This window comes from Crocodylus porosus, unplaced genomic scaffold (genome assembly GCF_001723895.1).
Source record: "Crocodylus porosus isolate Cpor-Errol unplaced genomic scaffold, CroPor_comp1, whole genome shotgun sequence".
In the NCBI taxonomy this organism is placed as follows: Eukaryota; Metazoa; Chordata; order Crocodylia; family Crocodylidae; genus Crocodylus; species Crocodylus porosus.
Genome location: NW_017728931.1, coordinates 46,491,793 through 46,500,393, shown reverse-complemented (window position 1 = coordinate 46,500,393; position 8,601 = coordinate 46,491,793).

The window sequence follows — 8,601 nt, the reverse complement described above, 5'->3', positions numbered from 1 at the left end:
GTCCGGTTAGCCCTGCCAATTGTGACCTCGCATTGTTGGCCCATGTTCATCTTGGAGTCAATAATGACTTCAAGATTCCTTTCCGCCTCCGTGCTCTCAAGAAGGGAGTTTCCCATTCTATAAGCGTGCTGCTCGTTTCTACTGCCTAAGTGCAGCACCCTGCACTTGTCAGTATTGAAACCCATCCTGTTTATGTTAGCCCACTCCTGTAACCTATCCAGGTCTTGTTGCAGTCTCTCTCTCCCTGCTAGCGTGCTCACCTCACCCCAAATTTTGGTATCATCAGTGAATTTAAACAGGTTGCAATTCACCCCGTCGTCCAAATCGCTGATGAAGAAATTGCACAGCGCAGGCCCCAGGACCGAGCCCTGGGGGACTCCGCTGCCCACTTCCCCCCAGGTCGAATATGACCCGTCCACCACCACCCTCTGAGTACGAGCCTTGAGCCAGTCTGCAATCCATCTGACTGTGTAGGCATCAATGCCACAGTCACCTAGTTTTTTTAATGAGGATGGGGTGGGAATGTCCCATGGGTCTAGGATCCATGGGGGAGAAAAGTGCAACCAGTGGATGGACAAAAGGAAGGTATCAGTGGTATTGGGACACTACTTTTAAGAGGGTCTGGCATGGTCAGATCCACTTGTTATAACATACATAGGCTATGCTGATCATTTAGAACACAGACACTGACAAATAAGGAAAAACTTCTTTACAAGTCGGTCAAGGGTTTGAAACAGGCTCCGCCCCAGAGGTGGTACAGTACAGTCATCCACCCTGGTGATCTTCAAAAACCGTTTTGATGTCCATCTTGCTGGAGTCATCTGATCCCAGCAGTCTTTCCTGCTCAAATGCAGGGGGGGCTCAACGCAATTATCTGTAGGTCCCTTCCAGTCCCTAACAACTATGAAAAGCAGACTATTGGCAGACCCCGCAGCTCAGAGGGAAGTCTGAACAGCACAGCTGGGATAGGATATACATCTTTCTTCTCCTTACCAGCCCAGCAGTGATTCCTCAGATACTACAATACAGTCTATAACAACAGTGTTACATACTGTCTTCCTGCAAAATATCCTCCAATATGTACAAATGTCTTCAGGCTAGTCCCAGCCTAAGGGAGCTGCTTGTGGCCTGACTATAAAAGAGTCAGGAGCCACAGTAAGCCTGAAGGCAAAGGTCTCCTGCACCAATGGTGCTGGTCTGCCAGCAGATTCCATGAAATCTGGATGTGGGCTGTTTTGTGGGCAGACGAACCCCTCTCCCCAAAACTGAATGAAAGGGGAGGAAATCCACAAAGGGGTCTTCATGCCATTGCCTTCAGCATCTTCCTCTCTCTTTGTTTTTTTTGCTGAGACAGGCCAAGGGGCCATTTTTGATGGCAAAATTCAGTCCTAGACACTCAAATTAAAGCCTATCTAAATAGAAAACCTACCTCCTTTTGTCATCATCTGATACCGATTCTTCTGTTCTGTAATGCCAAAAAATACAAGACTCATTAGCAGGTGGTTTATTAAAAATATTGCATTTGCCTTCTGTTTAGTTCAAGCAGGAGACAAAGAGAGATGTTCACTCATAGATTAATCCAACTAAGCCATAGTGGGGGGGGGGCACTGAGTGCTCACCAATAATGTGTGTAAGAATAGGGATTGACTGTAATGTGAACTAGACTTTCATAAGCCTTAACCACTGCACCTTACTGGAGACGCCAGTCCTGAGCCCAGGTAAAATGCATCTGAATGAGCACACAGCTCACATTTGCCCCAGCCAGCCTGTGGGTGAAGACCTTAGTGCTCACTCATCCCCACTTCCCCTGTGTGAGGAGCGAAGCACAGATTTGTCCATGGCCAGCTCTTGTGCAAGAAGGTACACATAGGATTGTCCCTGCCCTGTTCTTCAGCAGGGATCCAAGAGCTCATTTTTCAGCCCTGGCAGGAATTAATACTCCGATGAATTAGTTATTAAATTGGGGTGCTGCTCAATTCACAGGAGTTACAGAGAGGCATCAGGAGCCTAAAAAGATTGAAAAATAACTGGGTTAGAAGAATAGAACTAAGCTACCACTCTAGTAAAGAAAGGAGTTTCTGCCATGTAAAGGAGGACAAATGAGAGACTGATTTTGATAACTGTCCTGTCAAAAGGTCTTCTAGAGCCTTTCTGCAAAACAAAATGCTAACCCCCTCCTTAAAGCAAGGTTCTTAAAAAAATGGTATAATCTTATTTGAACTCAGTTACATAGTCCTTTATAAATGAACTATATATTTTATTATTCACTTAGGCTAATCTTACATCTTGCCATATGCTTCTACATGGACTGACTCTACCATCAATGTATTGACTAGCAGAGCTCAGCTCATAGAAACATAGAAAAGGAGAGTTGAAAGGGATCACCAGAGATCATCAAATCCAACTCTGCACCAGGGGAAGGGTCATCCTTATCCGGCCCATCCTGTAAAAATCCACTATATAACCTATTAGTAAAAGTGCCAACTCTGACACAACCACAAGACACAAGTAAAGCAGGGGGGTGCACAGGAAAATGTAACTGGGACCAGGAATGGAGGAAAATCAATAACTGAAGTGTTACTCCCTGAAAGTATGTCCACACTGTAAACTCAGCCTATGTTCCTCAATGGGTTTTTGCCCAATTCCTACCCCCACCCCCTCATCCCAATAGCATTCACTTGGGAGATCTTAAAGCAATTGCTTACTTGCACTTAGGATCTGTGCTGGTTTGTGCAGCTAGGATACACACTGATATCCAAGCCATGCTTTAGCTTGGGCTGGAATTCACCCACTTTGCAGTAAGGTTGCAGGCAAGCTTACCTGCATACTGATAGTTCTCCAATGCTCTTCCCATAATCCCCCCAAATGGAAAGCTAATTGACCTATCTATTTGGGAAAGAATCCTATATCTCATGGCTCTTTGTGCTATGATGCTGTACACTCAGACACAGACATACACAGGGACATGCAAAAATAGTAGGGAGAACACAGTCACTCGGGTAAGGTTTTGTTGTTGGAATGCACTTACTCAGGCTACATTTGGCCAAGTACTCGCACCTAGTTACTAACACACACAGTCTATCTGTACAGAGTAGACATATCATTGTCTCTCATTTGTCATATCATCGTTATCATTTGGTCTCTGGCCTCTCCATGGGCCTGTAAAATTGTAGGTGGTTCCTTACTCAGAAGCAGTGATCAATCCACACTTTAGTTCAGAATTGCCCACTGAGGACTACAGAATCAAACAGTGGCTTATAATGTTTCCATCACTAATAACTTATTTTAAAATGTAAATACACTCTCTTTCCAGTATCCTATTATTGACTGAATGAAGTCAATGAGATGCTGGCACAAAAAATATATAACAACATGCAAAACGTGGCCTTCAATACAGAGACAAAACAGAGCAACATCCTCCTGAGAAGGAACAATAAGTGCAGCAAAAATATTGCAAAACAGAAATATTTACCTAATACATTGAACTTATTTCCAAGTGGTAGTCATGTAAATGTACAAAGAGAGAAGTAGCTCTCTTACTCCTTAGTGATGGAACACTAGCAAAGTGCAAAGAATTCACCACTTCAATCAATTTAACGCTCAATGAGCTAGGGTGCACAGCTTTATGGAACCTCTGCTGTTACTCTGGTCCAGTTTACTCTCGCATGGAATATCCTATAGCAAGGATGTCCATCATCTAAACAGCTGCGGGCTGCATGCCCTGTGGGCCGCACAACTGGAGAGGCCACATACCACATGAGCCACACCAGTGAAAGCCACAGGCCCCTGAGCCGTACACTGAATGGGCGTCCCCCTGCTACCATGCACACTGGCCCCCTCCCGCAGCTCTCCAGCTGCAGGGTCCCCTGGCGCTACAGGGCAGGAAGCAGAAGCTGGAAGAGCCCAGAGACCCCCACTGCTGCTGCTGCAGCTGGCACAATGGAGAAAGTAGAAACTAGGTGGGAATCAGGGGGGCCAAGCATTAACCTCTTGAGCCACATGTGAACCAAGGGCCACCAGGTGGACTGGCCTGCCCTACAAAATGCCCCATATATGCCCCCAGTATCTTGACAGACAACAATGGCAATCTAGTGAAGCCTCACTATCCAAGAATATTACCCCTTGGCAGTAAAGGCCCCAACCACAAGGCCAGGACTTGGCAAAGCACCCTCCACCACCCCTGGTGAAGCTAGGCCACTTAGCAACCAGGAGTGGAAAGTATGCAGGGACAGAAGGAACGCAAGCTGGAGGGAGCCTGGCTTTGTGACTCAGGGGATGTATCTACACGTGCCTCCCTGTGGTGTAGACTAATTAGCTCTGCATTGAAGCAACAGTCTACACATGTGCTGGTATTAGAGCACAGTAAACTAATCAACTCTGCCGTAAAATAGTACTATTGGGGACAGTACTATCTTATGGTGGACTCACTATATGCAATCCAATGCATATGTGGATGGGAACCGCAGGCATTAATTGTGCCTAGTCACCCTAGCCAGCCAGAGGCCAGATTCCTGCCTGACCCTCATGTCCCAGACAGCCCCTACACTGCCCAACACCACCATCCAGAGCCTGGGGCTGACTCCCATTTGCCCACTGCCAGCCAAGGTGCGCTCTACCCTGGCTCAAAGTGCTGCTGTCCTGGGTCCATGCACCCAGGAACAGTTGACTCCAGCTGAAACTGCCCCGGAGTTTATTGATTCACCTTAATTTCACATGTAAATGCACCTGGGGAGACTGACACTGCACTAGAAAGGAGAGGGCCATGCTTTTTGGCCCCAGCCTGGGTCTTAGTGGAACAGAAATTATCCTACTGCTGTTTATCCAACACATATTAAATGCAAAATGCAGAGAAGCCCCTCAGAGCATGCACCTAGATGGGAATAGAATCTAAAAGCCACATAACTGCCAAAAACTATACTTTCATGTGTCAGGTATCCAGGATGTAGCCATATTGGTCTAGAGGCAAAAGGCATCAGGACTCATGGTAGAGGTGATATCTTTTATTAGACCAACTAGATTTTGCAAAGTAATTTTCTTTAATTGCAAGCTTTTGGACACAAACGCCCTTCTTCAGGCATAGGAGAAAAGACTACCTTGCAATTAAAGAAATGTTTTTTGCAAAAATCTAGCTGATCTAATAAAAAAAAATCACCTCTACCATGAGTCCTGAAAAATTATGTCACATTTGTAGCTATGCAAGTGTCACTTGGGTGTGTAAATGGGTAACGGGACTGGGCTGTAAGTCCCTCTTCACTTCTTCAGACAAACCCTTAACTGCTCAGAGAGAACTCTGCAAGGCTTGGAAAACTGGGGAGGGCAGTGCCAAGGAGATGACTAAATCTATCCCACCCCACTTGCACAGAAGGTTGATTGCACATATGGCTCTGAGCTGCGTCTCTGGATTTGCAGCCATGTGGCTGAAAATAATAACTGTAAAAATAAAACCCATCTGTCTGCTAGACCTCCATTTGGCTCTTTGGGAGTAAGCTGACAAAAGCAAGAGAGACCTACTAAAGGAACACTGAAGATGTTGTGAACTATTTCATGTCTGACAGTTTTTCTTCCCTCAGAAGGGCTTTAACAGTTTGCCTACCCATGTTGTGATAGCTAATAGGAATATATGAATCTTTTTAGACTTGAGAATAATTTGAGCCAGCCATATTTTTATCAGTGCCATCTTGTTATTTAATGTTCTTTGCAATGCTTAGCATTATCTTGATTGAGCTAGTCTTTAGGCTTTACCTCTATACTGTCCTGCCAAGTAACAGTAATAAAAACCTTCCTGCTTTCTGCTATGGGGCTCAAAGATATGAGTCTCAAAGACATGTTTGATTTCTCACCTATCACTGGGTAGTCTAGGCCAGTGGTTTTGAACCTGTGGCCCATGGGCCCCTGGGGGTCCACAGACTATGTCTATGGGGTCCGCAAAAGATTACCATGATCAAACAAAAGTATGTGAATACCCACACTTACAATTCAAAGGGATCGGCACCTCCACTCAAAATTTCCAAAGAGGTCCAACACCTCCACTCGAAAGTTTTTAGGGGTCCACAAATGAAAAAAGGTTGAAAACCACTGGTATAGGCCATTATGCAACCATAATTTACTCAGCTGTGGAAGTCACAGTGATCAGGTCATTACAGTCCATTCCATCAAATTTTTGGCCCTGTATTTATTTATTCCAATACAACTCCCACTCAGGTCAGTGGTAGCTGTGTGCACAAAGCAAAGGGTATTATTGGGGCACATATTTTTAGTGCAAGATAGAAACACCTGAAAAGCCCAAAAGCTTTCAAGTGATCAGTTCAATTAAAGAATCATTAGTTTTCACCCCCTCCGATGGCTGTAAACAACCCCCATATTCTAGATTGCCCTTAATCCAAAACAAAACACCCACTCATGGCAATGTCAATTGTGTCTGCCAGAGGCTCTTTTTAAAAATTTACCCAAAAGAACAGCAGAATTGGTCCTAAAGGAAATACAGATCCAAAGGTTAGAAAAAAGGTTGTTAATCTATTAAGGTAATTTTCTGCAGTCCTAGAAATGCTTCATAATTGAGCATCATCTGGACCAGGCCTGTTCAAGCGGTAGCCTGCAGGCCACATACAGCCTCCAATGGCCTAAGCTGCAGTTCATGGCTTCTTGTCCAGGCACAAGTTCACCCTTTAGTTTCTTGCTGCTGCCACTCAAGTGCCTGCCCTACTCCTCCTTCCTCCATCTTCCACTACTTGCCTCTGGGGCAGGTTGGAACAGCGTTATGCATGCCATGGGGCTGACAGAGCTTATGGTTGGATGGTTCACAGGAGGACCTGGGGATCCCGTATGGCATCCACACCAGTGCAGTTCTGCAAGAGTTTCCCCACAGTGTAGTGTGCAGGCTGCGTGGCACATCCAAGTGCACACAAGACTACATGCAACACCATGCTGTGTGGTGCAAGAGGTGGTGGGTAGCTCATATGAGGGCCACATGCTGTATGGCTAAGGGACCTGCAGCCTCTGATGAGTCAAACAGTTGGAGAGCCCTAATGTGGACTATTATTGACATCGTAGCATCACAGTACTTGGGACCAGGAGGGACCTAAACATCTTCTGACTGGGTAGAAAAATCTCAATCTACAATCCACAGAGTGCATGTTTTGATTACTCCTTTAAATAACTGTAATATTAATTAGTAATACTTAATGGGTACAAACCAAATTCTGTTTTTTTTGCAGCTGCTCCTCTACTCAGTCTGCTAGGACAAAAACAGTCCAGGACTAGGACTGACTAGCTCAGGGTGTGAGAGATCACCTATCATCACTGTAATCTATTAAAAAAGAGAAGAGGCAGGAAAATAGAGATGTTGAAATTCAAAAGGGAATGAAGAAGGGAGAGTTCTGGCTACAATTCAGGGGCAAGCAGCCATTCTTCATGGCATTCTCCTCTACGGACCTATTTTACCAGTGGGAATTCTCCCCACATTAAGGCGAATTCTCAAGGAGAATTGCCAGGATACTTAATTTGTTTTGTCCAATCTGCATAGCTCAAAGAGAACATAGCTGACCAGAGAATCCAACAAACACTGTGTGATTGGGGTCTGCATCTGTGTCATTCCATCATCCCTCAGACCTTGGCATCAACTGAAAGAAAAACATCTTATTTTTAAATGGATAGCTCAGATAGAGAAATGTCCCATTTCTTTTAGATAGATGCAACAGAAAGGCCACATCCTATTTTTAGCTAGAAAAAAAAATTCACTTCCAATGAAGTTCCTCCTTCCCCAAGAGGTCTCTTGTCCCACTGGTATATTTAAAACTATGGTTAAAACCTGTGATAGTGATTCTGAAGTCAACTATTTCCTATTTAAACTGTGAAATGTTTAAAATATGGTGATCTGTCCATGTTTTCCGTATCCCCATATTTAGAGTTGTAGTAGTAATTTATATCTAATCCACAGATTCTGTAACATTCCTCTCACACAGCTTCCACACCCACCTTAAATTGATTCACTGCACTTCATCGAACCTGACAATGTCAGATTCTTAATTTCAGGATGGTTCTTGGAAAGATGAAGCTACTGTTTTCAATCTTGTGCATTTCTCTGGACATTTGCAAGTAGCCTTTAGTCCCTCTGTCACTGCTTATTTGAATTAAACTACATTTCTGTACATAATTATCATTAATTTGTTTTCCAACACATACTTTTCCTTCACCACTTCATTTCTATGAAGCGTTTCCTTTTAGTAGTTATGAACTCTCCATATTTTACAGGGGGAAAGCCGAGCAGAGTGAGCTCATGTTTTTCAATACCAAATCTTCCTGTTTGTTTCCATCAGATCTTTCAAGCTTCTAGCCATAATTTGTCTCATTATAACCAAGTTCTCCTATGGACAAAAAAAAGTCTCAGGGCTTTCCCACCCCTCCCACCCCCAATCAGAAGACTACTTTTGCTTCTATGTTCTAAGCCACTAAGTTCATAGAATCATAGATTTCATAGACATTAGGGCTGGAAGGGACCTTGGGAGATCATTGAGTCCAGCCCCCTGCCCAAAGGGCAGGAAGTCAGCTGGGGTCATAGGATCCCAGCAAGATAAGCATCCAATTTACTCTTGAAGGTGGTCA